The sequence below is a fragment of the Oncorhynchus clarkii genome, chromosome 13 (assembly GCF_045791955.1).
Source record: "Oncorhynchus clarkii lewisi isolate Uvic-CL-2024 chromosome 13, UVic_Ocla_1.0, whole genome shotgun sequence".
NCBI classification, from domain to species: Eukaryota; Metazoa; Chordata; class Actinopteri; order Salmoniformes; family Salmonidae; genus Oncorhynchus; species Oncorhynchus clarkii.
The window spans coordinates 18874315-18897496 of record NC_092159.1 but is presented as its reverse complement, the minus strand read 5'-3'; the positions used below and the strand labels follow the sequence as shown (position 1 = coordinate 18897496).

General features: G+C 42.0%; 2 pseudogenes; both read right to left on the bottom strand.

The window, feature by feature from the left end:
• LOC139424133 (VPS10 domain-containing receptor SorCS1-like) overlaps positions 1–3015 on the bottom strand; it is a 171627-nt pseudogene extending 168612 nt beyond the window's left edge.
• Positions 1–23182, bottom strand: part of LOC139423511 (VPS10 domain-containing receptor SorCS3-like) — a 391895-nt pseudogene that overhangs the window by 186099 nt on the left and 182614 nt on the right.

The following is a 23182-nucleotide window of genomic DNA, read 5'->3' as shown; positions in this document are numbered from 1 at the left end:
AATGAAATAAACAGTTGCCACAGCTACTTCTATTGGTTTGTCTGTGTGCCTGCTGCACGGGCATGTCGGTGTATGTCCATGCAGCTATCGACGTGGGAGGGAGTGCGCAGTGCGTGGCTGGGGGCAGAGTGTATGCTGCAGAGCTGTCTGTTAGCATAGTAGAGCATTCCAAAGCCGTTTCAACCTGGAGTGCTATCTTAATAGCTCCATCAAGTTGTAAATGATCCGATTCCAAAATAAGTTTCTCCCTTGTCTTTTCACATAACGTCCCCTCTATATCAGCTGATCTCTGATGATCTCGTCCTGAAGTGTCCCATAGTTGGTTACAAGAGCTAGCCAAATCCCTCAGATTGGCCACATAGCTTTGAATGGACTCACCCCGGCGTTGGTGTCTTTTCCGTAACCGGTAGTGTTGGAGGAGCACACGCTCTTTCCCGGGGAAGTGGTTCCATAGGAGGCTGACTGCAGCGGTGAATGTAGGAGCCAATCTAAGCGCTCTGAAAATCCTCTGTCCCTCTGTACCAAGGCAGTGACGGAGCATTGCTGTTCTCCGCTGGTCGGAGACTGTAGAAAAGTCCATAGCTTCGAGATAAGTGTTAAAAGGTTCAAGCCAGTTATTCCACGGGACTGGATGTTTGCACGGCGAGGAATGGTGCTGGTGGTGGTTAACTGAATTCAGCCATCTTCGTCGCTAATGTTATATCTAGCTTAGCTGTCAAAGAACGCACATCTGCACATCTGCACAGTTTCACATTGCACAAGTACACCCAGCAACCCTGTTTTACAGGCACACGAGTGCACACACAAAGAGAGACACACACACACTTCCCCCAAACAGGTTAAAAAACAAGTTCATGCAGCATGTCATCATCGTTCCAGACAAGAGGACGGAAACTGTTGGATTAGTTGTTTTCCTCCTTCATCCAAATGAATTCGAGCAATAAGAGGCAGCCACAACAACAAATGAACATGTAAAGAATGATAAAAGGGCCCAGTGGTTTTCTCTACTCTGTGTCTTCATAGTTGTGGAAATGACTTTTATTCATTTTGCTTCACTATCCTGTTTCAAATGAAGGCCTCTATCCCATTTTGTGGGATTAAATCTTTTCACTATATTTTCAGTATTCAAAATAAATGGGATGGAATGATTTTGCTGCTACTGGAAGATGGATAATCTGTGTCATAACAACCATGTATTTATTAGAAACCTGGAGTATTAGCCAGAACTGGGACAGGTCATTTCATTAACATGGCCTACACGTTCAATTGTGACCTCAGTTAAAAAGTACAAGCTGTCTTCACTCACAGAGGATGAGACAGGTTGTAGTGCATCACCAATTAATACCCTTATGTAGACTGACAGATGTTGGTGGCAGAACAACATGCAACAGTTATGGACCAAAATCAAATATTACTTAACTATGCTTCTGTTTGAATGTGTAAGCACACTATTACAGACTGCCAATCAATGTAATTTCACGCTTGGCCATCATATATTGATAATGTGCCTAAGAAGGCATATTTACAACAGTGTTATAAGTGCTGTGGATGTTTTGCTAAGAAAGTTAAGACTAGATCCTTCACTAGATGATTTCATTGCCTCTGATTCCATTAGAGACCATTGTCTCAGGCTCTGTATCCCTACAATAATACACCACTGCAGATGTTGCTTTTAGGATGCTTAATGATCGTCTCATACAAAGTCCACATAATTCATCAGCATAGAATCGAATAATTCAACTAGGCATAATCTATAGCTTTTGCAAAGGAATTGTGAAGGTAGAAGTGGTAAGAACTAGTCAGCAATTCAGATGACAACATAGGCTTTCCTTCTCGTGGAAATTTGATTACAAGCAAAGAGTTAGAAGAATTGATTGCCCCGTCAAAAATATTTACACCTCTGCCCAATCAATTAAATTGGACCCGAAGCAAGGTATAATTTATGTAGCCTGTTAGCAAACACATCTATTGCAAAACAGAAGACAAGTTAAGGATTAGCATTTATTGCAGTCGTTTTCATCACATATTACACTCAAACTAATATTGGAATTCACCTGTCAGAGTAGACTAGCCTACCTGCAACCTACTGTATAGTGAATGTTTTTCAACCGCTATGTGAAGCAATCGGTATGCACGGTCACTAAGTCTGCAGCAAGCACGCATCTCTTGGTGCGCAAGACCAGTCCAACGTGGTCCCGAATGCTTCATTCAGGATGTGGTGAAACACAGTATTTGGGCTATGTGCCCAACTGACCCAATGCACCTGTTACAGTGCGCAACACAGCTTGGACAGCAGGATATGAAAAGCCCTTACAGGGCTTCAGTCATAATAGTCATAATTCCCTTCAGTCATAATATAAAATCACATGCATTTGGTGAATAATCATCACTTACGCTGCGGTTTTGTACCAAACAGCAAACCACTGCATGATTGTGTCCCCCGTCAAGGCGAAAGTAGTGCTGATTAGTTTGGGATCATCTCCTCTGATGCCTTAGGCTTCTCCCCTGGAAGTCCCTCTCCTCTCCTCGTGTTCCACTTGAATCGGCCCAGTCTTTCCGTTCAGTAACGGACCAGGACTCCTTCGCTCATCCGAGGTCTCTCCTTCCAAATCGGGGCCATCAGTCCTTAGACACGCTATACTCGGGAGTTCGGGACCGCTTCGCTCTCTCGTTTTCACTAAGTCCAGATGAATCTTCCAGAGCGACTTTTACTGTAACTCCATCGTCCATGAACCTCGTGTCATCCTTGTAAACACCTGCATGTTGGGTGTCGCTTAGTACTAAAGTAATTGGTTAGTACTCCACCCGGACTAGTTCCAAAGTTTTGTCACCCATCTCGGACCCAGCTCTATGCGTACGGGTATCCAGTTGTAATTCCTCCAGGTGTAGCTGGACCGGCGACGGTCACAATGCGTAAATTATATCCGCCTTGGCATTTAGCTGGGTATGAGCGGAGATCAGAAGCCAGGCACACCGAGTTAAGTGCAAGCAGGGGCATCAGATGGGCATGTCCATCTCAGATCATGACCATCAACGTAATAGTAGGCTACAAAAAAAGTAATAATTAACTTTTATTCCAATCTCTATTAAAATACCACCGCTTTTTAGCGTATCGGTTGGTTGGCTTTATGACCATGTAGATCACTCTGAGTGAAGCTACCACCCTGTGCGCCTTTCTTTCAGAGAGCAGAGATAGTGGTTAAATAACCAGTCAGTCGTTTAGGCAAGGCACCTATTGTTTTGATTTTGATGTCGGCATTTGAGACAGCTGTTTTATTCATCGGTTACTTTCACCTTAATGTCATGTTGTGTTGTTGAAGTCGGCATCAAATAAACTAGGGGAAGCTTCCCTGAATTAAATTGAATTAAAAAACATATATTTAATTACTGGTGCCTTTACAGAAATAAATACAATAATTCAAAATACTACAAAGTAATGAGTTGTGGATTGTTTTAAGCGTGCAATTTGAGCAGCATGCCTGACAAATAGCCTACTTTACCAAATAGCTGATTGTTGAGTTACAGCTCTCAGTGAAAAGCAGTAAAATAGCCCTAGGCCCATCACAATATTTCGACATACAATCTTAGGAAAAACATAGTTTAGAAAGCAAATGGTTTTTGGTGAAAATACAAGAACATACTCTCTAGTTTGTCTCTAGTTATCAAAATTCTTAACTGAATTGAGCGAAAAGTAGCCTGTTTTATTGGCCCCAGCAGAGGACATATTCAGTCTTTATCATTAGATCAGTACCACTGGAAAGGTTTTTCAAGACGATCATTTCCTCTTCCTGTCTAGATGGTGATATTGTACAATTTGTGTCTCCCCTTCTCGAGGCCTAGATTAAATTGTTTGAATTCAAGACAAGGTCGTTTATACTGATCTGTTTGTCAGCATCAGCATACTAGGCTACTAATTTGTGCCTTAAAAAAAATATATACAGCTTATGTCTCCAGCCATATAAAGTGTAGTATAATTGCATGAAAGGTGTTTCTAAAAGGCCACATTTTTCCTGGGCAAAGAAAGGAGAATACATTTCTCTCATTAGGCCTATACTTTGCATTCGGAAAGTATTCAGACCACTTGACTTTTTCCACATTTTGTTGTTACAGCCTTATTCTAAAATTGATCAAATGTAAAATGTTCATCATCAATCTACACCATAATACCCCATATACTGTGTAGATTGAATTTTTTGCAAATTTATAAAAAACATAAATACCTTATTCACATGTATTCAGACCCTTTGCTCTGAGACTCGAAATTGAGCTCAGGTGCATCCTGTTTCCATTGATCATCGATGAGTTGTTTATTCAACTTGAATGGAGTCCACCTGTGGTCAATTTAATTGATTGGACATGATTTGGAAAGGCACACACCTGTCTATATAAGGTCCCACATTTGACAGTTCATGTCAGAGCAAAAACCAAGCCATGAGGTCGAAGGAATTGTCAGTAGAGCTCTGAGACAGGATTGTGTCGGCGCACAAATCTAGGTAAGGGTACAAAAATATGTCTGCAACATTGAAGGTCCCAAAGAACACAGTGGCCATCATTCTTAAATGGAAGAAGATTGATCCCTCCAGTTCTCTGCTGCCAATGACTGGAACGAATTGCAAAAATCACTGCAGTTGGAGACTTATATCTCCCTCATTAACTTTAATCATCAGCTGTCAGAGCAGCTTACCGATCGCTGCAGCTGTACACAGCCCATCTGTAAATAGTCCATCCAACCAACTACCTACCTAATCCCCAAATTAGTTTTTTTTTGCTGCTCTTTTGCACACAAGTATTTCTACTTGCACATCCTCATCTGCACATCTATCACTTCAGTGTTAATTGCTAATTTGTAATTACTCCTCCACTATGGCCTATTTATAGCCTTACCTCCTTACTTCATTTCCACACACTGTATACAGATATTCATATTGTGTTATTTACTGCATGTTTGTTTACACCATGTGTAACACTGTGTTGTTGTTTTTGTCGCACTGCTTTTCTTTATCTTGGCCAGATCACAGTTGTAAATGAGAACTTACCTACCTACCTGGTTAAATAAAGGTGAAACAAACATTTTTTAAAAATTGAACCACCAAGCACTTCCTAGAGCTGGCCGGCTGGCAAAACTGATCAATCGTGGGAGAAGGGCCTAGGTCAGGGAGGTCACCAAAGACCAGATGGTCACTCTGACAGAGCTCCAGAGATCCCCTGTGGAGATGGGAGAACCTTCCAGAAGAACAACCATCTCTGCAGCACTCCACCAATCAGGCCTTTATGGTAGTGTGGCCAGATGGAAGCCCCTCCTCAGTAAAAGGCACATGACAGCCTGCTAGGAGTTTGCCAAAAGACACCTAAAGAACTCTCAGACCATGCGAAACAAGATTTTCTGGTCTGATGAAATCAAGATGAACCTTTTTGGCCTGAATGACAAGCGTCACGTCTGGAGGAAACCTGGCACAATCTCTATGTTGGAGTATGATCATGATCTTTTTGTCAAAGAAGTTGTCACGCCCTGGCCATAGAGGCTTTTATTCTCTATTTTGATTAGGGTGTGACTAGGGTGGGCATTCTAGTTCATTTATTTATATGTTTTTTATTTCTTTGTTTTTTGCCTAGTGTGGTTCCCAATCAGAGGCAGCTGTTTACCGTTGTCTCTGATTGGGGATCACATAAGTTGTCATTCTCCTTTTGGTGTTTGTGGGATCTTGTTTTTGGTTACCTCTGTGAAGCCTGCAGAACGTGATGTTCGTCATTCTTTTGTTGTTTGTTTGGTGTTCTGAGTAAATAAAGAATCATGGACACTTACCACACTGCACTTTGGTCTCCTTCCAGCGACGGACGTTACAGAAGTTCATGAATTTATCACTGCTGAAGTGAAAGCCATCCTCTCTTGGGGAATGCTGCTTTTTAGTTACCTTTGCGACAGTATCAAAAATAAATTATATATTTTCCTCAATTAAGTTGGGGAAAAAGGATGATCGAGCAGCAGTGAGGGCTCTTCGAAACTGCACGGTACTGTCTTTCCTAGCTAGTCTGAAGACTTCCAGCTTGGTTTAGCGTCACTTCCGTTCCAATTTTCTGGAAGCTTGCTTCAGAGCTCGGGTATTTTCTGTATACCAGGGAGCTAGTTATGACAATTTTATTTTGTTTTTAGGTGTGCGACTGCATCTAGGGTATTATCTTCTCTAGGATAGGGGGCAGCATACGGAATTTTGGATGAAAAGCGTGCCCAAATTAAACTGCCTGCTACTCATCCCCAGAAGATAAGATATGCATTAGTAGATTAGGATAGAAAACACTCTGAAGTTTCTAAAACTGTTTGAATCATGTCTGTGAGTATAACATAACTTATTTGGCAGGTGAAACCCGAGGACAAACCATTCAGATTTTATTTTTTGACGTCACTCTCTTTTCAATGATTTCATTGGGAATCCAGATTTCTAAGGGACCTTCTTGCAGTTCCTATTGCTTCCACTGGATGTCAACAGTCTTTAGAAATTGGTTGAGGTTTTTCCTTTGTGTAATGAAGAAGTAACACTGTTTAGAACGAGGCTAGAGTGAAGAGACTCTTTGTTAGAGGCGCGTGACCTGAAAGCTAGCTATAGTTTGTTTTCCTCCTGTATTGGACACAGATCATCCCGTCTTCAATTGTATCGATTATTTACGTAAAAAAATACCTAAAGTTGTATTACGATGTTTACAGGTAACTTTTGAGATATTTTGTAGTCACGTTGCGCAAGTTGGAACCGGTGTTTTACTGGATCAAACGTAAATACATGAACATTTTGGATGTATATCGACAGAATTAATCGAACAAAAGGACCATTTGTGATGTTTATGGGACATATTGGAGTGCCAACAAAAGAAGCTCCTCAAAGGTAAGACATGATTTATATTTTTATTTCTGTGTTTTGTGTCGCACCTGCAGGGTTAAAATATGTTTTCTCTCTTTGTTTATGGAGGTGCAACCCTCAGATTGTAACGTTCTGGGTGTCGTGAGTGGGAAGTCAGACGCAGGAAGCAGAGAGTTCAATATAGTGCTCTTTTAATGCACACACCGTGAACAACGGCCACCCCACGAAACACTGGATGCTCAAAACAAATGCCCCAGACACGGGGGACGAAAACTGTCCAGCAAACTCCACGAACATAAACCAACACGTTTGTCTACACCAAACACAAAGGTTACAATAATTAATCCCGCACAATAAAGCCCAACTAAATTACAGCAAACTCAAAACAGGTGTAACCAATAAACACATAAGGAGGGGGAGGAAAGAATCAGTGACAGCTGGTAGGCCGGCGACGATGACCGCCGAGCGCCGCCCAAACGGGAAGGGGAGCCACCTTCGGTCGGAGTCGTGACAGTACCCCCCCCCCCCCCTGACACGCGGCTGCCACAGCGCTTCGACCCGGAGGACGAGGCGCAGGGCGATCCGGATGGAGGCGATGGAAATCCATCAACATTGACGGATCCAAAATGTCCCCCACCGGTACCCACGACCTCTCCTCCGGACAGTACCCCTCCCAGTCCACGAGGTACTGCAGGCCCCTCACCCGGCTTCTCGAGTCCAGAATGGCCCATATTGTGTACGCCGGGGACCCCTCGATGTCCAGAGGGGGAGGAGGGACCTCCGGCACCTCACCGTCCTGCATGGGACCAGCTACCACCGGCCTGAGGAGAGACACATGAAACGAGGGGTTAATGCGATGATAGGAAGGGAGTTGTAATCGATAACACACCTCGTTTATTCTCCTCAGGACTTTGAAGGGCCCTACACACTGCGGCCCCAGCTTCCGGCAGGGCAAGCGGAGGGGCAGGTTTCGGGTCGAGAGCCATACTCTGTCCCCCGGTACAAACACGGGGGCCTCACTGCGGTGGCGGTCAGCACTCCTTTTCTGCCGTCCACTAGCTTTGTTGGAGGGATTCCTGGACAGCCCTCCTGGTCTCCTTGGAGCGCTGCACCCATTCCTCCACCGCAGGAGCCTCGGCCTGGCTCGGATGCCATGGTGCCAGGACCGGCTGGTACCCCAACACACACTGAAAGGGGGACACGTTAGTAGAGGAGTGGCGTAGTTAGTTCTGGGCCATTTCGGCCCAGGGGATGTATCTTTCCCACTCCCCTGGCCGGTCCCGGTAATACGACCTTAGAAACCTACCCACTTCCTGGTTCACTCTCTCCACCTGCCCATTACTCTCGGGGTGATAACCGGAGGTCAGGCTGACCGAGACCCCCAGACACTCCATGAACGCCCTCCATACGTGAACTGGGGGCCCCGATCAGAAACAATGTCCTCCGGCACCCCATAGTGCCGGAAGACGTGGGTGAATAATGCCGCAGCAGTTTGTAGGGCTGTAGGGATACCGGGCAGCGGGAGGAGACGGCAGGACTTAGAGAGCCCAACTAATTACAACAAACTCAAAACAGGTGTAACCAATAAACACATAATGAGGGGGAGGAAAGAATCAGTGGCAGCTAGTAAGACGACGACCGCCGAGCGCCACCCGAACAGGAAGGGGAGCCACCTTTGGTCGGAGTCATGACACAGATAATAGCATCGTTTGCTTTCGCCGAAAAGCCTTTTGAAATCTGACATGTTGGCTGGATTCACAACAAGTGTAGCTTTAATTTGGAATCTTGCATGTATGATTTCATGAAAGTTAGATTTTTTTTAATTTGGCGCTCTGCATTTTCATAGGCTTTTGGCCAGGTGTGGACGCTAGCGTTCCTTTATATCCCAGAGAGGTTATGCAAGGTTAAATTGAGTTCCTCAGTTAGGTGGTTAACTGACTTTTGTACTCTATCGTCCTTCGGTAGGTGCAGGGAGTCTGGAAGGGAATATAGGAATCTTTGAGTTGTGCGAGAATTTATAGCATGGCTTTTGAAGCCTGACACAAAATTAAATGAATGTGTTGTGTCATGGCTGATAATATTCACATTTTCGGTGACTTCAATATTCTCATGGAAAAGTCCACAGACCCATTCCAAAAGGCATCATCGACAAAGTGGGTTTTGTCCAACATGTCTCCGGACCTACTCACTGCTACAGATACTCTGGACCTAGTTTTGTCCCATGGAATAAATGTTGTGGATCTTAACATTTTTTTCTCATAATCCTAGACTATCGGACCACCATTTTGTTACGCTTGCAATCGCAACAAATAATCTGCTCAGACTAAGGATCATCAAAAGTCGTGCTATAAGGTCTCTTCTTCCAGACTCCCTCTGCCTACCCAATGATGTTAGAGGACAAAAATCAGTTAACCACCTAACTGAGGAACTAAATTTAACCTTGCACAATACCCTAGACGCAGTCGCACCCCTAAAAACTAAAAACATTTGTCATAAGAAACTAGCTCCCTGGCATACAGAAAATACCCGAGCACTGAAGCAAGCTTCCAGAAAATTGGAACGGAAATGGCGCCACACCAAACTGGAAGTCTTCCGACTAGCTTGGAAAGACAGTACTGTGCAGTATCGAAGATCCCTCACTGCTACTCGATCATCCCATTTTTCCAACTTAATTGAGGAAAATAAGAACAATCCAAATGTATTTTTGATACTTTTGCAAAGCTAACTAAAAAGCAGCATTCCCCAACAGAGGATGGCTTTCACTTCAGCAGTAATAAATTCATGAACTTCTTTGAGGTGTGGCCCTCATGATCATTAGAAAGAAAATTACGGATGTGTACCAAACTCACTAAAAGTGGCAGTAATAAAGCCTCTCTTGAAAAAGCCAAACCTTGACCCAGAAAATATTAAAAAATATCGGCCTATATCAAATCTCCCATTCCTCTCAAAAATGTTAGAAAAAGCTGTTGCGCAGCAACTCACTGCCTTCCTGAAGACAAACAATGTATACGAAATGCTTCAGTCTGGTTTTAGACCCCATCATAACACTGAGACTGCACTTGTGAAGGTAGTAAATTAAACTTTAATGGCGTCAGGGTCACTAGTGTAACCAGGAGGTGATGCCTCATTTAACACAGTAAATTCATCAGGCTTAAACCATGTTTCAGTCAGGCCAATCACATCAAGATTATGATCAGTGATTAGTTAATTGACTATAAGTTCCTTGGAAGAGGCAGATCTAACATTAAGTAGCCCTATTTTGAGATGTGAGATGTCACATTCTCTTTCAAAAATGACAGGAATTGAGGTCTTTATTTCAGTGAGATTGCTAAGGCGAACACCGCCATGTTTTGTTTTGCCCAACCTAGATCGAGGCACAGACACGGTCTCAATGAGGATAGCTGAGCTGACTACACTGACTTTGCTAGCGGCAGACTCCACTAAGCTGGCAGGCTGGCTAACAGCCTGCTGCCTGGCCTGCACCTTATCTCATTGTGGAGCTAGGGGAGTTAGTTAGTTCGTAGATAAAATGAGAGCACCTCTCCAGCTAGGATGTAGTCCGTCTCTCCTCAGCAGGCCAGGCTTGGTCCTGTTTGTGGGTGAGTCCCAGAAAGAGGGACAATTATCTACAAATTATATCTCTTGGGAGGGGCAGAAAACAGTTTTCAACCAGCGATTGAGTTGTGAGACTTTGCTGTAGAGCTCATCACTCCCCCTGACTGGGAGGGGTCCAGAGACAATTACTCAATGCGATATCTTTCTAGCTAATTTACACGCTGAAGCTATGTTGCGCTTGGTGACCTCTGAATGTTTCATCCTAACATCGTTGGTGTAACTACTTAGCTTCGGCTGGTGGAGGTCCTGACGAATCACGTCCAGATAAATCGTCCGTGGTGAAAAAGTTGAGCGAGGGGGAAAAAATATCAAATATAAAACGATAATTAAAAAGTGTTAACCGCAAGTTGTCAGGTAGCAAATTCAGGTTAGCAACAAACCACACAGCAGCACGTAAACAGGTCTACAATTTGTGACCGGAAATTTCACTAGAGTACCTCAGAATGGATGCAATGATGTACAGTATGTTTTCTGACCTATAGTTTGATAAGGCTAATACAGGATCTTACAACAATCATCCGGTTGCTGGATAACTTTCCTGTAATGCATGAAATTTAAGATTACAATTTTGAAAAATAAATCAACCCCTACAAAAATGTCCATTAATTATTATCTGCATAATACGATTATATTTCTGCTGTAGAAAACTGGCTCAATTTAAGATCCAACATCTGTACTTTAATATGGGTTTTACCCATAAACAGCAGCCTACAATGGACAGCGGGGTAGAAAATCATATGCTAACCCACCTGGTGCAATCAATTAAAAGTATGACTCTCATCAAAAGTTCAGAGAACATTATCAAATGCATTCCAGACATCGACACAAAACGAAATGTTGACTCTGCAATAGCTACAACTTATTGGTTTCCCTGCCCCAATTAGATAGCATGTTTAATGTTTACATCCACACGAGTACACACACAACATAGCCAGGAAACATATAGTTTTTTTTGGAAATACAAATACAGGCATCCACAGGCCGGCAGCACTTGTAATGACTATTCATTACTAATGAAGAAAAGGCAAATTAAGGGACGAAAAAAACTTCTCGCCTTAACCCTACCAGTCCTGAAACCCCGGCAAAAATGGGCTTTTAATTTATCTGACTTTCATTTATCTGTATATCCAGCCTTTATATTTAGCCTCACAATGAAGTATTTTACCATTTTCTTTTCCCTACCAGTCCTGAAACCCCGGGCAACACTAAACAATTTCACATAAGCGGTTGCATTCATAAGTATTATTGACAAATGTAAAAAATAAGATCTGACAAAACAAAAACCTGATAAAATGAATTTATATGAATCCTGTAAGTACAGAATTTGTTTGCTCAGTGGGAAATTAATATCCAACTAGTCATTGACAACTGTGTGGATTTTGGAGTTTGTGACGGCAACTATGTGAGCTCATTACAGTATTATAGACACTACATCATGGGATTTCCTATGATCTTCTATGTGGAAGACAACTCTTCTAACAACTCTTGTGAGCGAAACATGTTACATGTGCATGATCGTGAGAGTCGGTTTTTAATAGATAGCTTTTACTGTAATAGTTTTTAGCTCACTCAGACTCTACGGTATCCACCATTGTCTCTCAAACACCGTTCTAGCTCAGACCTCATTAATCAAGTAATAGATTCATCCAATGGTCCATCTCATAAGTCTGTAGCTCAAACACACAATATTTAAAAATAGTTAGAAGTCCAAAGAGCGCCGGCATTACGGTGGGACTCATTGGGTTAATGCCAACAGTGAACAGTTTATTTATACATTGTCAACATTTGTTAAAAACTTCTTGATTCTACTTGAGACGCATATGTCTCAAGTAGGCACCTGGAAATGCAAATGCGCTACGCTAAATGCTAAATGTACTCGTTAAAACTCAAACCTTGATCAAAATTCACAAGCAGGGTATTGAATTAAAGCTACACTCGTTGTGAACCTAGCCAACAAGTCAGATTTTTAAAATGCTTTTCGGCGAAAGCATGAGAAGCTATTATCTGATAGCATGCAACACCTCAAAATGCCTGAATGCGACGTAAACAAAGACTCTGCTTATCCGACGCAGCACAAAACGCAGAAATAAAATATAAAACATTCATTACCTTTGACGAGCTTCTTTCTTGGCACTCCTATATGCCCCATAAACATCACTATTGGGTCTTTTTTTTGTTTAAATCGGTCCATATATACCCAAAATAGCTTTCTTTGGAAGCTGTGTCATTCAGAAAAAAACATTGTTTTTAAACGCTGCGTCATTTTTTAAAATTAAAAAAGTTGACGATAAACTTTCACAAAACACTTCGAAATCCTTTTGTAATCCAACTTTAGGTATTAGTAAACGTTTATAATCTATCAAAATGATTACAGGGCGATGTATATTCAATAGCTCCTCGTCTGCAAATCAATGGCTGCCAATGTCCACATTCACAGCATCCTGGTGGACACTGGAAGAAACGGAAGCCAGATAGTTGGATTTTCCAACAAAAATTTCAATTGAAAATGACGACAATGGCGACATCGTGTGGAATTTGTATGAATTGCATGCAGGTCGATATTAAATTTTGTCTCCTTTTAACAACCCATGGAAGTGACTTATGGAAATTATTTTTAGCTTTCAGAGAGCAGTTTTTCTTGCGTTTTTCAATGAAACACACAATCTGTTATAGTCACAGCCGTGATTTAACCAGTTTTAGAAACTTCAGAGTGTTTTCTATCCACACATACTAATCATATGCATATACTATATTCCTGGCATGAGTAGCAGGACGCTGAAAAGTTGCGCGATTTTTAACAGAATGTTCGAAAAAGGAGGGGGTAGAAGTAAGAGGTTTTAACTTCTTGAGCATACTTGAGACGCAGACGTCTCAAGTATGCCCCTGGAAATGCAAATGCGCTACGCTAAATGCTAAATGTACTCGTTACAACTCAATCTTTGATCAAAATTCACAAGCAGGGTATTGAATTAAAGCTACACTCGTTGTGAACCTAGCCAGCAAGTCAGATTTTTAAAATGCTTTTCGGCGAAAGCATGAGAAGCTATTATCTGATAGCATGCACCCCCCAAAATGCCAGCTCGACACGTAAACAACAGATTTTGCGGTAGCCGGCGCTACCCAAAACGCAGAAATAAAATATAAAACATTCATTACCTTTGACGAGCTTCTTTCTTGGCACTCCTATATGCCCCATAAACATCACTATTGGGTCTTTTTTTCGTTTAAATCGGTCCATATATACCCAAAATAGCTTTGTATGGGATCTGTGTCATTCAGAAAAAATCATTGTTTTTTAACGCTGCGTAATTTTTTTAAATTAAAAAAGTCGACGATAAACTTTCACAAAACACTTCGAAATCCTTTTGTAATCCAACTTTAGGTATTAGTAAACGTTTATAATCTATCAAAATTATTACAGGGCGATGTCTCTTCAATAGGTCTTCACTTCAAAAACAATGGCATCTGATATCTCCCTCAACTGCATCCGGGTGAAGACTGGGAAAATGGAGGTCAGATAGAAGGATTTTCCAACAATTAATTCAATTGAAAATTAGGACAATGGCGCCATCGTGCGGAATTTGTATGAATTTCAGGCAGATCGATATTAAATTCTGTTCTCTTTTAACAACTGGTGGAAGTGACTTATGGAAATTATTTTTAGCTTTCAGAGAGCAGTTTTTCTTGCGTTTTTCAATGAAACACACGATCTGTTATAGTCACAGCCGTGATTTAACCAGTTTTATAAACTTCAGAGTGTTTTCTATCCACACATACTAATCATATGCATATACTATATTCCTGGCATGAGTAGCAGGACGCTGAAAAGTTGCGCGATTTTTAACAGAATTTTCGAAAAAGGAAGGGGTAGAAGTAAGAGGTTTTAAGGGTGTTGTACATTGTAGTGTATTCCAAGAGTTTAAATTCTTTCTCTCTCTCTGCCCCCACTCTCCTCTTTCTCTCTCTCTCTGCTCCCCCTGCTTCTTCTCTTTCTCTCTTTCCGCCCCCCTCCCCCCTCTCTCTCTCTCTGCCCCTCCACCCTCTTCTCTTTCTCTCTCTGCCCCTCCACCCTCTTTCTCTCTCTCTGCCCCCTCTCATCTTTCTCTCTCTCTGCCCCTCCCTTTCTTCTTTCTCTCTCTGCCCCCCTTCTTCTCTTTCTCTCTTTCTTCCCACTACCTCTCCTATTTCTGCCCCCCTCCCTCTCCACTTTCTCTATCTCTGCACCCACCCTCTCCTCTTTCTCTCTTTCTGCCCCCTCCCATTCCTCTTTCTCTCTCTCTGCCCCCTCCTCTCTCTTCTTTCTCGCTCTCTGCCCCTCCTCTCTCTTCTCTTTCGCTCTCTCTGCCCCTCCTCCCTCTGTCTCTCTCTCTGCCCCTTCCTCTTTCTCGCTTTCTGCCCCCCCCTCTCCTCTTTCTCTCTCATTGCCCTTCCTCTTGCTCTCTCATTGCCCTTCCTCTTTCCCTCTCTCTGCCCCTCCCTTTCTTCTTTCTCTCTCTGCCCCCCTTCTTCTCTTTCTCTCTTTCTTCCCACTACCTCTCCTATTTCTGCCCCCCTCCCTCTCCACTTTCTCTCTCTCTGCACCCACCCTCTCCTATTTCTCTCTCTCTGCCCCGTCTCCTCTTTCTCTCTCTCTGCCCCACCTCCTTCCTCTCTTTCGCTCTCTCTGCCCTCCTTCTCTTTCTCTCTTTCTACCCCTCCCTCTCCTCTCTCCTCTCTCTTCTTTCTCGCTCTCTGCCCCTCCTCTCTCTTCTCTTTCGCTCTCTCTGCCCCTCCTCCCTCTGTCTCTCTCTCTCTCTGCCCCTCCTCCCTCTGTCTCTCTCTCTGCACCTTCCTCTTTCTCTCTTTCTGCCCCCCTCTCCTCTTTCTCTCTCTGCACCCACCCTCTCCTATTTCTCTCTCTCTGCCCCGTCTCCTCTTTCTCTCTCTCTGCCCCACCTCCTTCCTCTCTTTCGCTCTCTCTGCCCTCCTTCTATTTCTCTCTTTCTACCCCCTCCCTCTCCTCTTTCTCTCTTTCTGCCCCCTCCCTCTCCTCTTTCTCTCTCTCTGCCCCCTCCTCTCTCTTCTTTCTCGCTCTCTGCCCCTCCTCTCTCTTCTCTTTCGCTCTCTCTGCCCCTCCTTCCTCTGTCTCTCTCTCTCTCTGCCCCTCCTCCCTCTGTCTCTCTCTCTGCCCTTTCCTCTTTCTCTCTTTCTGCCCCTCCCTCCTCTTTCTCTCTCATTGCCCTTCCTCTTGCTCTCTCTCTCTCTGCCCCTCCTCCCTCTTTCTCTTTCTCTGCCCCTTCCTCTTTCTCTTTCTCTGCCCCTTCCTCTTTCTCTCTCTCTGCCCCTTCCTCTTTTTCTGCCCCCCCCCCCCCCTCTCCCATTTCTCTCTTTCTGCACCCACCCTCTCCTCTTTGGATTAGATAATTACTATCAATTAATATGCCTCATCATAAGTTTTACTTTGAGCATGCATCTCCAAATAGAGTGAAGTCAAGTTGGTCCAATATACACGTTCAATTTGTGTAATTTCACGAACATAAACAGACTGTTCCTGCAAGAAGCCAATTGATGATCTTGCAAGTATTTCTCTTCTCCTGGGGAAATGGTCAACACCTGAGTAAAAAATAGTTTACCTACAAAATAGAGCAGAGGCCAAGGCAGGTGATATCTCAAAGCTAAAATAGATTATGTCTTTTAGCAGTATTATTTTGCAAGTAGCAAGGTTAAAGAACAGTTATGGATATTGTTTTGACACCCAGAGAAGGAACGTCAGATGAGTATTCTGCACAAGCGGTCAAAACTTAAGTCAACAGGTCTTGGTTTGCACAGCTCAAAAAACAAATGTGCTTCTGTCAATAAAACAAAGATCTGTCATCTTGTAGCGATCCTCGCTATATGAGCCATGTTACTATTCCCACCAAGTGTGTTAACCCTACAAGCACGACACGTAGGTTGTTTCCCATTCACAGCAGTCGCAGGACCCTGCCTGCCGTTTGATACATTGGTGTCAGAAGTGGGATGGCGGCTGTGAGGCCATTGGAATAGCATAGCCCGGGAAGGGTGATTGGGCTGAGTAGTGATACACGCTATATGAGCCATTTTACAATTCCAATCAAGCGGGATAACACTAGTGGTGTGATGTGTAGGGTATTTGCCATTCACATCAATGACCAAGGTTCACTTCCCTGGCCCCTGTCCACTACAATATTACAGTTTAAATGATCAAGTTTAATTAGGTTTATTGTTTTGTTGTCGCCGGAAAAGGACAAGAACCACTCAATGAAGTCAGCTTTCATGTCTTGGTATATAAAAAAAGTTCTAATCACTTTCAAATTCTAATCCTACCAACATCTTCAAATCCTTCAATTTCTTCTAATTATATCACACATCTGAGTCATATCAACAGCTGACATCCTCAGAAGCCAAGACAAGATTGTATTCAGTGACACATCTTTGCATCTTAATCGTATCAGATTAAGTGTGTTTTTCAGTTCCCTCTGTTGCTACCTAGGTGGCCGCTAGCCCTCACCACGTCTACACAGGCATCAGACAGATGCATTATCGCCCTGTGTCTCTGGGGCCAGCTCAATCTATATCACATTGGTAGCGCTAACAGATAATCATTAGCCGTGTCATCCAAACGCTGTAATTAAAAGGCCTAACTGAATTTAGCTGTAGAGGTCACACTAGCTGTTATTGAACTAGAGCAGCCACGCCCCAATCTTCTTAAATAGCTGCATCTCTTTGCATTTTCCTTTTTAGCTTTTCCTAAGTGGACAGATCTGAGGGACTGGAATCAGGGGCTAAAGAATGTTTTAAATCAACCTTGAACCCCATTGGAGAGTCACTCTTAAATAGCTGCCTCTCTCTCTTTTTAGCTGTTCATAAATCATAAATTTCCAGATCTGAAAGGAGTGGAATCGTGAAGTAACATTGACGTTAAATCTTCACTGACCTCAATTGGACAGTCAGGAGTTTTCACCAACTTTGATTCACCAGTCTAAACTAAAGTCAGTATAGAAAACAGAAGAAATGAACAAAGGAGATCGTGTATTAGTAATTAACATAAGCCTGTTAGACTGCGGTATTTTGGCTACAAAGAAGTCCAGATTACCTGTTGGAATACTAAACAACAGACTAGATCAAGTTGTTTCTTGGGGGAATTAATGATTGTAGCACTGTTTTTTTTCTTCTTAAATAAATATGATCAAAACCTTTATTTCATGTGGCGCCCTGGAGATTATGTCAAACGTGAATGACAGCGCGTCAGTCAAGCGTTTGAGTGTGTGACACTGAGCTGGTAGGGGGCATTCCAAATGTAACACCATTGAACCGTTTGACAGTTTCTCACAAAGAGTTGTGAATGAAACTATATATGAAACAATTATTAAATGTGGAATACAATACAACTTCACTGTCCCAGTTACAGCAACAACGGAAATCTTCTGCTCTGTTCTCAACCTTCAGTCCCCAGACAGCACACATACAGTTGAGAAAAGCACAGGGTCAAGCTGCACTGCCCCTGGATGGAGAGCATATGGTAGGGTTAAGGGGCTCTCTCAAGGGCCCCACGGTAGTGGAATGTCTTGAGGAGGTGAACCCAGCAGAAATCATCCAGATGCCAGATCAATTCCACCCTTCTTCCAGCGCTCAGCCCCGGAATCGAATAGTCCACCTTTCTACTAAAGGGCACTGGGCTAACTAATTCCCTATTGGTCTGTATATACAGCCTGGTCGCATAGATTAGACGTAACATAGTAAATGTAAATCCGAGACACTCAAATGAGTATAATTTGTTAAGTTTGGTATGGTAACATCAAAAAGGTCAGGGTGGACGGGAAGATACATTTGAAGTCGGAAGTTTACATACACATAGGTTGGAGTCATTAAAACTTGTTTTTCAACCACTCCACAAATTTCTTGTTCACAAGCTATAGTTTTGACAAGTCGGTTAGGACATCTACTTTGTGCACGACACAAGTCATTTTTCCAATAATTGTTTACAGACAGCTTATTTCACTTATAATTCACTGTATCACAATTCCAGTGGGTCAGAAGTTTACATACACTAAGTTGACTGTGCCTTTAACCTCTTTGATCTCTAGGGGCGCTATTTCATTTTTGGATAAAAAACGTTCCCGTTTTAAGCGCGATATTTTGTCACAAAAAGATGCTCGACTATGCATATTCTTGACAGTCTGAAGATTCAGAATCTGCAAAGATATTGTCTGTAAGTGCCCCAGAACTCATTCTACAGGCGAAACCAAGATGATGCGTCAACCAGGAAATGAGCAGAATCTCTGAAGCTCTGTTTTCCATTGTCTCCTTATATGGCTGTGATTGCGCAAGGAATGAGCCTACACTTTCTGTCGTTCCCCCAAGGTGTTAGCAGCATTGTGACGTATTTGTAGGCATATCATTGGAAGATTGACCATAAGAGACTACATTTTCCAAGTGTCCGCCTGGTGTCCTGCGTGGAATTCGGTGCACAAACGCCAGCTGCTTATACTTTTCCATTTGATTGAGGGGAGAAACCATGCTTCCACGAACGATATATCATTGAAGAGATATGTGAAAAACACCTTGAGGATTGATTCTAAACAACGTTTGCCATGTTTTCAGTCGATATTATGGAGTTAATTTGGAAAAAAGTTCGCGTTTTGAGGACTGAATTTTCGTTTTTTTTTTTGGTAGCCAAATGTGATGTAGAAAACGGAGCTATTTCGAATTCACAAAGAATCTTTTTTGGAAAAACTGAGCATCTGCTATCTAACTGAGAGTCTCCTCATTGAAAACATCCGAAGTTCTTCAAAGGTAAATTATTTTATTTGAAGGCTTTTATGTTTTTGTTGAAATCTTGCGTGCTGGATGCTAACGCTAATGCTAACGCTAAATGCTACGCTAGCTAGCCACTTTTACACAAATGATTGTTTTCCTATAGTTGAGAAGCATATTTTGAAAATCTGAGATGACAGTGTTGTTTACAAAAGGCTAAGCTTGAGAGATGGCATATTTATTTCATTTCATTTGCGATTTTCATGAATAGTTAACGTTGCGTTATGGTAATGAGCTTAGGTCTGTAAATAGAATCCCGGATCCGGGTTTGGTAGACGCAACAGGTTAAGATCCGCACATAAAGTCAGATTTAAAGGCCCTTTTAAAGGGCAACTGACCTGCTGCCAAGAACACAAGGGGTCAATGATAAACACAGGGGTCAACTGCCTGTGTTGTGACAGAAAGTCTAATAAAAGAGATTTATCTAGCACATAATAAAGGTTAAAAACCACGGAGGTGTTTCCGCTCAGTCTAGCATCAGTAACAAAATGGTGGCACCTTCTTCAGAAGAAATGCTAGCGATATTTAATTGATTGAATTTAAAGTTAAGCTTAAAAGCAACAACATATTTTGCTTAAAGGAGACAACGGGGTTAATTTTTTACCCCTAAGTGACGGTCTATCAAGCAGTACCACTTCATAAAAAAAAACATTTTGTAACGCAAGTAAATGGTTTAAATTCCCCCATATAATCAAACTAGATTTTTCTAATATAAGTTTTTTATGACTTTAACATTTATTTTGATCAACTTAATCCATTGCCACTTGTCATGAACATGTGTCTGCTACTCATTCAAAGTGTTGTGTTTCTGTGATACGCAGAGGCTGAGAAATTGACAATTTAGCTAATCTGACATATCCGGTAGTACCTAAAATGGTCACCAATATAGGCAATATGAGTGCCGGTGCTAAATATGCATGCAAATGTTTCAGTATTTTGGGGTTTTGTTATAGTGGCTGCCACACACTCCAGGGGCCCAATCTGCTGTGACTCCATTTCTATATATTGTCAGGGTAAATACATCTACTTCTTTGTGAAATGTGGTGCTTTTATCACAAAGTGTACTATTGAGTCAACATTTTCAGCCATGCACCACTAGTATACAAAAGACGGATAATTTTTCAGTCCTCCATGTTAACACAGAATCATGGTAGTTTGTGTATTTTCTGTAAGTAGCTGCTTAACAAAGTCCTCGTTATAATGACAAAGTTGACCTTTTGGGGGACTGTTAGGTTTAACAATGAGGGATTGATGAAAATCGGATTAGTTCAACTAGGTATTCATGCTGGGCAAGAAGAAAAATGTGTATCCCTGCATCCCCAGAACCATGGACTGAAGTAACCCTCTGACTCTGCGATTTCCTGGCCCACATGCTTTCGTCAATGTAAGCCATCTGTCGGGAGTAGACAACAGCATCTAAACAAAAGACCCACTCGTCTCCATAGTATTTCACACAGTACTCATCAATAATCACTACATTCTCCCTAATGGATTTTGTAAACATCCATCACTCGCCCCAACCAGGAGTCAGCATTGCGTCAGACATCAAGAGAATAAATTATCAGTCGTCACCATCTTTCTCCAGCCATTATAAATATGTTATTTATCGTGAAGTTGATCCTCCATGGAGGCTCCGCTTCAAACATATGATAAATCTCTCCTTGGACCATTTATGACGAGTTACCCGACGAGGAACTTAAAGATGCAACACAAGAGTAAAGACTCATGTTTTATGCATGAGGTGACAAAACGGTGCACCAATTACTGAGCTGTATTTACTGACACAGAGTTGCTACCCATCTCACTGATATTTAAATGTGATGGGATGGCAAGGCAGATGGATGAGTGATCCAAAGAAAGGGTTTCTAATATTAAGATGATACAATTACCTTCTTCATGTGCTATTTTTATATAAATTTGTGAGTACAAATATATAGCTTGCAATTAAGAATACGCAAGTTGAACTTTACCACCCACATTAGTGGAGTAAGGCAGATGTGAGGATTGTACAATAGACACTGACAGTGACAGGGTTCTCAGCTTGTCATGCTTCTACTTCTCATGCTATTGTTTATTGCTAGCTCTTGCGATCTGCAATTGTTGTTCATAATTATTCAGTTCATTTCCATAACCAGTTTAAGAAGTCTGAAATATTCAGGACTTCCCAATGACATTACTGGAATATCTGACTAGCACTATTATTAGGTCCATACATTGAAATGTACGTTTCTCTAAAAACATTATTTATTTCCGGACAATCCCTTAATCAAAGAATACAAGTGAAAGTTTTTTGTAAGAGACATGCAAGAGACATGCAAGAGACATGTAAGAGCACTGCTGTTGCTATAAGAAGATGTGTTAGTGTGGCATTCAGTGCTACTTCTCTCGTACTGTAGTTTATATGCTGTAAAATGCATTGAGATAGCTTAGGTCAAACACAACACCATTTCTGGTCACAGTCCAAAGATGATAACTCAATAATTATGAAATGATTCATCTGCAAACCAAAAGCTTCAACACTTAAGAAAAGTTGTTACATTTTTACAGTTTAAAAAAATCTTAATTGTTGAAGTAACCACGGTATACGGTGGTTGTCTTAAACATAACTGGATCATCAGTCGGGACTGACAGCTGAGAGATTTATCTCCTCAATGTAATATTTCCGACTGACACTGAGCAAATAGATTGTCGCTGAAACGGCCTTATGGGTCCTCCGCAGGACATTTATAACCGTCCTTGTTATTCATCTCCTTTGAGATGCTCCAGACTTTCCAAAGGGAGGGGACAGAGTTCTACTCCTCCTCCAGGCTACTTTACTTGGCTCTCGCAACTTTTTGTTTTGATTTATCCCGTACAAAACAAAATGTTCTATATGTGTGACTGCCAGGGTTGTTTTTGTGTTAAAGTTGTGTATGTTGTTTACAATAGCACTTATATAAAAAAGCTGGTTGTGGTATTGACCTGTATGACTTCTTGTGGTGACTGTTTTTTTACTTTGGAACATTGTTACAGCCCTGTTTAATTTGCATTACGAGACCAACTATTCCCATGTAAATAATGCAATTACTTCAGATATTTACTGTGTAGCCAATATCCACACTCTCCAATATGCAGCAAGGGGTTGAGAATCAAAGAGAGAACTCAACAAGGTCATCTCAAGGTAAACCCATTCTCACAACAACATCACACCCCAGACTCCCTTTTATGTTGTATTACCACATAATTACCAGTCATCATTTGTTAGATTGTACAGTTGTACAGCAAACAATACTATCAAGCTATAAGGGGGATTTTTATAAGGCCCTTTGTTTTTCTTGTTTTCTCCTTCACCTTGAGCTCTGTGATCAGAGTCCGTGGCCCAACCCAGGGGAACTCATGGATTTAGTGTCTCAGTTTAAAAAAATAAACTGTTCCAATGTTTGAATTTGAAAGCCAAATTAATTACTCTGATTTAATCGTTGTAGACACGAACCCTCCTACTCCTCTTAATCATGTTGTCGTTGAGGTTGCTGCCCTTTATACTGCCATATACTGAATTCAGTCGCATGATGTTGATGAATGGAAAGGCCACAAAAGTAAGAAATCCACAAATCCACACAAGATATTGTTCATGTTAAAAACTCTTTAAACAGAATGATTTTGATGGGGATTTTTTTAAATTATGTTTATTTGATTTCTGCAGGGCCGTTAAAGGCGTAGAGTCTACTGGTGGAACACACACACAATGTTGGTATATGGAAAGGCTGAGAAAAAATGAAATCCACAAATCCGCATGAGATGTTATTTACATGGAAACTTGAAATGTGTAAGTGTTTGAAGACTATGACAGCTGGAGCGCGGGGGGGGGGGGGGGGGACAATGTGCTATTGTCGCCAGGAACAAGCTGTGACTTCTCATAGGAA